This window comes from Python bivittatus, unplaced genomic scaffold, assembly GCF_059951505.1.
Source record: "Python bivittatus isolate LINGU-HERP-01145 unplaced genomic scaffold, Pbiv_v1 ctg000170_np1212, whole genome shotgun sequence".
NCBI lineage: Eukaryota > Metazoa > Chordata > Lepidosauria > Squamata > Pythonidae > Python > Python bivittatus.
The window spans coordinates 2,314,583-2,323,023 of record NW_028277039.1 but is presented as its reverse complement, the minus strand read 5'-3'; the positions used below and the strand labels follow the sequence as shown (position 1 = coordinate 2,323,023).

Genomic DNA, 8,441 nt, shown 5'->3' with positions numbered 1-8,441 from the left:
GATTCATGAAACCAAGTGGTTTTGCTGGTTCTCTTTCCTAGAGAACATGAATAAATAGGTATTTTTCACATCTGGTCTTTGGCTGACATGGAAACATTAGTGCTAATAGTTGAATTCTGCACTCACTCTAATAGGCATCATAGGGGGCACATGAGGCTTCTCCATGATGTTGTGTCAAAGTAGACACGTCCTAGACTGCATTTAAGCGACCTTTCTGAACTCTCACCAGGTTACTAAAGTAACAGTGTGCTTAACTTTCCCCCTTGTTAGTTATTTTGCTATGGCCTCCATTTTTTGACACTTGGTAATATAGATGTTTCTCAGTTTTGTTGTTTTGATCAGTCTGAAGACAAAGATTCATGAAATCTGCTCAGAAGGATCTGCTCAGGATACCATGGTCAAGAGTACTGAAAGCCACCAAGATATCAAGGAGCACAAGGATGGATGTACCAACATTATTTAATAACCTTTATGAAGAGGTGCAGGAAATGTTGATCATTTGTAGGTGACACAGAATTGGATGGGATAGCAAATAACCTAAGAAAACAGAAATAAATTCAAAATGATTTTAATAGGTTTCAGAAATGGGCGTCAGAAGCACAGAGTTGGAATCCCAGCTACATTCCAGAGGTTCCCCTCTCAGCCCCAGAGGGCTTGACTGGGACCCTCCCTCTGGCCCGGAATGCTAGGCTGGGGCTCAAAAAACTAGATCCCTTGTTTTTAGAATCAAGAAAACGAATGACCCTATTAGGGTTATAATTTTAATTGTATGTATTGATTAGCCTTGATTGATGCTTTTAACAATGTAATGCTTTACTTGCTTAATAATGTCCATCACCTTTTGGCAACCAAGCTATTGGCATGCCATTGAAGATCAGTTCCAAGGTGGTTATAGTGCCCTTGAACTCATAACTGATGCCAGCATTTGGAGGATTAATTCGCTTTGCTTGGACCAACGTATTTCTCTCCTGCTTAGTGTGAGCAAGCCAGCTGGACTTACATTTGAGATCAACATTTGACTAGACTATGGGTAGCTAACCTCAGGTTCAGATGTACCAACGAATAGTTAAACTGATATTCAGTTGTGAACTGGATCAGCTTTGCCTGGAAAGGGAACTTCCATGTATAAGGAGTAACTCAGGTTGTATCCAGAAAGTTGCTAAGAGTTGGAGTTAAGAGCTGTTTCTCTTTGGAAGTGTTGCGTAGCCACTGCACCTTTTTGTTAACATGTAGAACTAGTTATGTACTAAACTAGTTCATTTTAACAGGGAAAAACAAAGTCCGCTGAGAAGGGCAGGGACGATATATCTCTGAAACATTCATTAAACACTCTTGATGAAGATTTGACAAGCTAGCACTTTGGCCACATGAAATGCTTAGTTAGATAATGCCTTGGTTTCTTTCCTCCTAAGGACCAGTTTATCTATGAATTGTCTGCCATGTGACTGTTTTCTGAACTTTTGCCTGACTTATGCCAATATCTAAAGCTCTAGGTCTAACATAGCTAGTGGGCTGATCTGCCCCTAAAGCTTTTAAAACTCAATTATATGGCTCAATCTTTTAATCAAAACTTTACCAAGTTTTATCATTGTATAAGCAAAAACAACCACGCTTGCCTCCTGAATTCTTGGGCAGGAAAAGCAGCTGTTTTTAACAGATGTTTGTTAAATGCATGCTTTCCCTAAAAATGTACCGAATTACCAATAATGAAAAGTTGTGTTGTGTGATCCTCAAAAAAAGAAAAAAGAAATGGGCTGAAAGATATAGAATGAAATTTAAGAGAGAAAAAAATTATTTAATGTATATATGATGGGATGGTGATACTTTAATCTGAATTTCTACTTTGATATGTTACCCAAGAAAACTGTATGGATGTGTCCATGAGCTTACAGGAGCTCAGACTGACTTAAAGGACACAACCTTTATCTGAGATAATTTCCTTACAGCAAATAGGCATTTTTTTTAATGGTTTGACCTGTACTTTTTACTTTTGTGTTCTTACAATGGCTTGGGGTTGTCCATGGTGTGTATTTTGGGAGTGTGTCAAAAAGTCAAGATGGTGACCGCTAAATCAGATTCCAACCCCTTTGTTTATGTAATCACAACAAACCATTGTGCAGTTGTGAATGTCACCTTGATTTTTTTTAACCTGTTTCTGGGCAAGACCCCAGGCAACTGAGATAATATCACAATTGGATGGAATTTCCTCTCTGGGAGGATTCTTTAAGTTTTAAATTAAAACATTATTATAATAAGCATATATTTATTGTGAATCTGATTTTTGAGCTAAAGACAGGCAAATATATCAATTTTGGTTTCTCCATGTTGTGCTCATTTCATCCCCATATCTGTACACCATTTTCTGAAAAATGTTTGCGGGGGGGAGGGAGGGGGAGCACATGTCTATCATTGTGTTCTCATTTCAAACCTGTGAGTAGGGTTTTAACTTTTCCTGAAAGCGGGTGACAGCAACCCTTTGTATGAAGGGAGAGAGGTTGACCTTGGCTTCAGTCTGTTGGTGGCTTTTAAAAAGTATATCTTCAGTGCTTTTTCTGTGGTACAAAACTAATCCATTAATTGAAGAGCAATGCAGCAACCACGTCCCAGCTTCCCCATCCAAAACTCTGTGTTTAGTCCTGACATCCCATAGCAGGCTGGAAAAATTTCTCCCAGAAACTGGGGATCCACAGCCAGTTAGTGTCAGCAACATCCATCTTGATTTTTAAGTTCCAAGTTTGCCAAAGCTCCAGATCACAGTGGTGTTTCTGATGCAAATCAGAGTTTTGGTTATGTGCATATGAGCTGGCTGTGTGTGGCCCCAACCAGGAACTTTATGTCACAAAGGTAACATGTTTGATCTCACAGAGGTATTTTCATGGCCTCGGGATCTGATCTGGTGTTTCCGTAAATCAGAAAAAGATTCTGTGCATGTGCATTTCTGGCAGTTGACTAGAAGTGTGTGGCTTTCCATAAAGAGGGTGGCCTATACCAAGTCCAGAGATCTTGGGGAGAAGGGTTCAGTCTTCATAGCCAAGTTGCAGATATATTTATACAGTGTTGATATATTACAACATTGCAAGTGCTGATTAAACCTGTATTTTTTGCAGCTACACAGTATTGCAATTTTATTTATTTATTTATCACATTTATATAGCTCCCCATCTCATACAAAGAGACTCTGGGAGGCGTACAACAATTGAATAAAATAACAGATAAAACAATCATAAAAGATAAAAAAGTGATTATTAAAATGCAAACATCAAAACATTTTTTTTTAATTTTAAATTTTTAAATATACAAACTCCATGGAGAGAGCAGACTATTAATCATAGTGGAGCCATCTAAGAATGTCTCTGTTTGCCAAAGACCCCCAGGCCTGATGACATAACTAGGTCTTGAGGGACTTCCTAAATGACAGCAGGGAAGGGGTGAGCCTCACTTCAGGGGGGAGAATGTTCCACAAGGAGGGAGCCACAGCAGAGAAGGCCCACCTCCTGGGACCCACCAAATGCAAGTCCCTGGCCGAAGGAATGCATGGCATACCTTCCCTGCTGGATCTAGTGGGAAGGGCTGATGTAATCAGGGAGAGGTGGTCCCTCAGATAACATAAATGTATGTTTATTAGCTATTGTAACTGCACTGAATTTTCTTGTACAGAAACAAAAAAGGTAAAAGTGACAAAAATGAAACCAATACACTACAGTAAACAGCTTCCTCCTTCCCCTTAGCAAGTAGTGAACATCTGGGCAGGACTGATCTTGGGGTCAGTATGTTGCTGTGGTGCCACTGGACTATGGACACATCTTATAACAGTTTCCCATATTTTACAGCTGATGTCTGTTTCTTTCACATTGTTTAAACTGAGCTTTACAGTTTCCAGGTTGTCTTCAATCTGCTTCATCCATGTTTTCTTCAGAGTTGTTGGTTGGGCCTTCCACTGTGTGAGCTTTCTCTACAGTAATCTGTAAAGAAGGCAATGTTTTGTCATTCTGCATACATGTCCACATCATCTTAATCATTTTTGTATTTCATCCTCAACATGTTGTTCAGTAGCTCATCAGGTCATCTCAGTTTGATGGTTTTATTCTTGAGATGGTCATGTAGGCAAATTTCCAGTATATGCAATAGGTATCAATTAGGAAAAGATCAAGTTTATTTAGGTCTGCTTTTAACTGTGTCTCAGGTTTGTATAGCAACACTGGCAGGACTAGTGCCTGGAAGATTTGCTTTTTGATTTTCACTGTAATGTTTTGTTTCTTCCATAGACATCAATTTAACTACCTAAAGATACCAGCAGCCTGTTTTCTGTTCTTCCACCAGCACTCAAGATATTTGAACTAGTTAACTTAATGATAGCATTCTGTGACCTATTAGTTGTCAAGACTTTGTTTTGTTGGCATACATTTTCAGCCCACGTGAATGGCTGTGTTTGTGACATCACACAAAATGTCTGCAGCTACTGTACCATTCTTTGCAAATATGGCACCGTCATTGTCAAACATGAGGTTAGTTATGTGAGTTGCATCCTATCCTATCCCTTTCCTGCCATCAAAAACTCTCCTCATTATGACTTTGATTATGACATTGAACAGCAAAGGTGAGAACAAGTACCCTTTTCTAATGCAAGTATGAATTGGGAATTCTTTGAGAGATTATTTTGGATGTGCCCATATCTGCTTGACAGCTGTTTCCTACTACTAACCTACTGCAAATGATAACAGTCTGATATCATTTCCATTTACTTCACCCAGGACAATTTTTCCAAAGGTTTCTTCCAAGTCTGTCCTATCTACACCCAACAGGCATTGAAGTCCCCAGCTATTAGGACTAAATATCCTTGGGCACACAGTTGAAAGATTTTGAAGTTGCATGTAAAAATGGTCTTTAACATCACTGGACTCATTTAAATAGATGTGTAAATGGAAAATATAGGTACTTCAATTGTTCCTGCAACTATCAGGAGGGCTTGGCAAGTTGACATGCTCTGCTATCTAGGGTAAAGCTGACATCCATGGTGTGTTTTCCACCACTATAGTAAAACTTTGTTGCTCTTTCATACTTGGATGGTTTTGGTCCCAATAGCAGCTAGTGCTGCTATTGACATTTTATAGTATGATCATTCTTGAGCAATTGTTTCCTTTTGGCTGACATGGTATCTAGTCAACCATTCCAAGTGGCTATTCAGATGCCCAATTTTTGTATAATACAACACGTGACCCATTGGGTCATCATTTCAGAGACATTTCCTTACCTAAACAGAGAAACAGTATGACCAAGGGCAAAAAAGCAGTGGGAGTGCAAGCAACTTGCAACTTGCTGCTGGCTTCTCCATTGACTTTGCTTGTGGGAAGCTGGCAGGGAGGATCAAAAACCTACCTTCCTTCCTTCCTTCCTTCCTTCCCTTCCTTCCTTCCTTCCTTCCTTCCTTCCTTCCTTCCTTCCTTCCTTCCTTCCTTCCTTCCTTCCTTCCTTCCTTCCTTCCTTCCTTCCTCATATAATATAGGCTTGCACCTCCCCTCACAACCCTCAGGATAGCCCTGGTGAAGCCGCCGCCACCTTCTCCTCCTCCTCCTCCTCAACTGACCCATGGAACTGCCTGCCACTTTGTTGGGGGGAGGTGGACAAAAGGAGCTGTGGACCATGAGGAAAACTGCACCCCCACCACCCATTCCAGGATGTCCCTAAGGGCCTCCTCCCTCAATGGAGGAAGAGGGCTCACCCACTGACCACTGGCACCCCCCAGCCAGCCCTACCTCACCAGCAGGCATCCAAGTTGCTCCCTTGTCCTTCCCTCACCACCAACTTCCGCTAAAAGATTTCAGATTTCTGCCTTAGTTCCAGAGCAGCCAATTGCCACTTGCCTATCAGGCCTTGCTGCCAGCCGATTGGGCCCAGGTGCCAGAGGGAGGTGGGAAAGAGGTTGGGGACCCTTCCTTCCTTCCTTCCTTCCTTCCTTCCTTCCTTCCTTCCTTCCTTCCTCCCTTCCTCCCTTCCTCCCTTCCTCCCTTCCTCCGTCCCTCCCTTCATTTTCACATACAACATAGACTTGCGCCATTTGTCTTCCCCTCACAACCCTCAGGACAGCCCTGGTGAAGCCACCACTGCCTTCTCCTCCTCCTCCTCTCAACTGACCTGTGGAACTGTCTGCCACTTTGCTGGAGGGAGGCGGAAGAAAGGGAGTCACAGAACACAAGGAAAACTGCAACCCTGCTCTTCATTATGGCATGTCCCCAAGGGACCCCTCCCTCAAGGGAGGAAGGGGGTTCATCCATCGATCACTGGTGCCTCCCAGCCAGTCCTACCTCACCAGCAGGCATCCAAGTTGCTCCCTTGTTCTTCTATCACTGCCAATTGCAGTTAAGAGATTTCAAATTTCTGCCTCATTTCCAAAGCAGCCAATCGCCACTCGCCCATTGGCCTGCCACTAGCCAATTGGGTGCAGGGGATAGAGGGAGGCGGGAAAGAGGTTGGGGATACACTCATGATGATCACATGACCTGGGCTGACCACAGCAGCACAGCAGTACAGCAGTCCTGAAGCAGCCACAAATTTCCCAAATTTCAATCCCATGGGAGTCATGGATCCTGGATTTTGGATGCATTCTGTAAGTTAGCCTATTTGATTCAAAAACTGTTGCCCTATGATGCACCATTTCACCCAGTTGAAGGTTATAGACACAAGAGTTTTAGTAGTATATAAAAATTTGCATGTGGGATGCCTGATTTTATAGTTGCTGGGCTTATCTGGACTAAGCATTTTCTCCTGCTTGTGGAATTGCTTTATTAACAAGTATGTGTGATGAATGGATGGTTCTCGAGATGACTGAGAAATGTACTATGGCTCATCGTTTTCCAAGGAACTAAGCCTACCTTTCTGAAATAAAATAGTTACCAATTAGTTGAAGGCTTGTAAATGCAGGTTTTAAGTGAGGTTGAATGCAGGTTTTAAGTGATTGTAGAGAAGCAGTGGAATGCCCCCAACCCTGGTTTTTAAGAAGAAGAAGAAAAAAATTGCCTACTCCTCAGAGTCAGGAGTGTCCACAAAGCATAATAAAAAAAGGGCACAATGGCAGCCATAACAATGTGATCAAAGCTCTGCCAGCTACTGCATGTAGAAACAGATGATTGCACCATTACAGGCACCATATTGACTTTTTTTTACTATACCTTGCAAACACTGTTCAGTGGATGTGGATATGGTGTATGATAAGGTATGGGATAGCCTTAATTAGCTAGCTTAGATTGTTGATGGTTTGAACTGTAGCATTTTTATTTGTACCATGCTATAAGTCCCTAGAAAAATGGGCAGTCTACAAATAATCATAAATTCAATCAACCAATTAATAAGAATAAAGTAAAATAAAAATCCAAATCCGTTCTGCGCAAAACCAAAACCAAAAAACAAGCCACAGCTGATTTATTTACATTAAGCTAGTACCTTAACTCTTTCTTCTCCATTTCAACAGATAAAAAGTCATAGTCACTTCTCAAAGAAGAAAAAAAGAGCTAAACTCAGTCATAATAAACATAAACATGAGAAAAAACAACTATAGAGAGGAAGAACTAAAAATAATTAAAAAGGACTACTGGATATTTTTGTCATACAACATACATACGCTGACTGAAGTAGAGATAGCCAAAACTGCAGTTTCTTTTCTGACAGAAAATGCAGTTATGGAAATATAGAGACCAGTTGGTATACATCTTTGAGTGGTGTGTGTGTGTGTGGTCCATTGGGAAGTGCAATGTGCCTTCCTTCTGAGGAGTTTGCAAGGAAAAGCTATGTCCCTCTGCCCACGCCAAAGACCCAAGGTGTCCCAAGGGCCAGATCCCGTTTCCAACACAATAGAATCATGGAAGGGAGTCCAATCCCTGCTCAGTGCAGGAAACCCAATTAAGGGATCCCTGGCCGTGGTTGTCCACCTCCTGAGAAGGGTCTACCATTCTGAGCCACAGGCTCTGTTGGACTACTATTCCTCCTTCTGTGAAACTAGAATCTGCCCATCCTTATCTATTATTCTAGGACTTGCTCTCCAGAACAATGGTGAGCAATTACATAGTCAATAAGCTCAGTGGGTTCAAGCATTTCCTCACAGATCCAAAGCAGAGGTGGACTTCAAATATGTCATTTAGCTGCATATCTTATTTTTTTTCAATTAAAGAGAAAATGGGGAGCGGCAGGATTAAAAAATTAATGCTCCCCCCCCCCACCTTTGAGTCAGACTTGACTCCTGGTGACTACAAGCAAATGTCCCTGTAGTTTTTCTTGGCAACATTTTTGGAAGTGGTTTGCCCTTGGCTTCTTTCTAGGGCTAAGAGGGAAGGACTGCCCCAAAGTCACCAGTGGCTTTGTGCCTGAAGCAGAAGTAGAACTCATGGTCTCCTGGTTTCTAACCTGGTCCCTTAATCACCTATACCAAACTGGCTCCCTTTTAATAAATT

At 41.6% G+C, this 8,441-nt stretch overlaps 1 long non-coding RNA gene across 1 annotated transcript in view; it reads right to left on the bottom strand.

The window, feature by feature from the left end:
- Positions 1–3,110: 3,110 nt before the first annotated feature.
- The window catches only part of LOC148216572 (uncharacterized), an 83,594-nt gene continuing 78,263 nt past the window's right edge, over positions 3,111–8,441 (bottom strand). Inside the window, exon 3 of the long non-coding RNA XR_015795153.1 lies at positions 3,111–3,962. This is a non-coding gene — a long non-coding RNA (uncharacterized LOC148216572). The remainder of the gene's footprint in view (positions 3,963–8,441) is intronic.